At 40.8% G+C, this 790-nt stretch overlaps 1 protein-coding gene across 4 annotated transcripts in view; it reads left to right on the top strand.

Moving 5' to 3' along the window:
• The window catches only part of NLGN2 (neuroligin 2), a 100,385-nt gene that overhangs the window by 1,415 nt on the left and 98,180 nt on the right, over positions 1–790 (top strand). The gene's annotated exons all lie outside the window — the stretch shown is intronic.

Raw genomic sequence — 790 nt, 5'->3', positions numbered from 1 at the left:
TTTGTGTCCGTCTCTCCTCCCAGCATTGAATATCACATCATGTACTACGTGTGACGCTTGTGGGCCTGGCTCTGACTCACCTGGTGCGTCACCCATCATTACTTCCATGTTCACCATCCTCATCATATCCCCCCCATTCTAGCCTTCAGACACATAGCAATGAGCAGGACAACGGTAGCTCAGAGGTCCCTTTTACCAATACCTTCCCAACCCCCCATCCCCTGTTCCCAATCAATACTCCACACTAGACATGTGCGATTTCGTTTCGTTACGAAATCGAAATTCGTACGAATTTTCCTGAAATTCGTAAATTCGGAAGCATCCGAAATCCGAATGGCAGTTTCCGAATTATATCCGAAATACGAAATTCCGTTAACGGATTTCGGATCCGAATTTCGTTGAAACGGGAACTGATATTACCCCTGTAAATGAGGTTGAACAACATGACAAGATTTTTTTTTTAATCCGAAATACGAAATACGGATCCGCTGCTGCTGAGAGTCGCATTACAATACGCAGGCAGGAAATACGAAATTCCGTTAACGGATTTTCGTTCCGTTACGAACATTCGTTACAATGAAGTTAAAAAGCAAAAATACCTTTGTTAATATTGGAGTCGATGTGGTAGTTGTTTTTGTATCCGAAATCCAAATTTCGTATTTCGGACTTTAAAAAAAACTACCATCAACTCCAATATAAATGTACTTTGCTTTTTAACTTCAATATATAACGAATGTTCATAACGGAACGAAAATACGTCAACGGAATTTCGTATTTCCTGCCTGTGTTT

Source organism: Nanorana parkeri, unplaced genomic scaffold (genome assembly GCF_000935625.1).
Source record: "Nanorana parkeri isolate BGI_ZX_2015 unplaced genomic scaffold, ASM93562v1 scaffold2252, whole genome shotgun sequence".
NCBI lineage: Eukaryota > Metazoa > Chordata > Amphibia > Anura > Dicroglossidae > Nanorana > Nanorana parkeri.
Note: the sequence above shows the minus strand (reverse complement) of the source record. Positions and strands in the feature narration are given on the sequence as shown.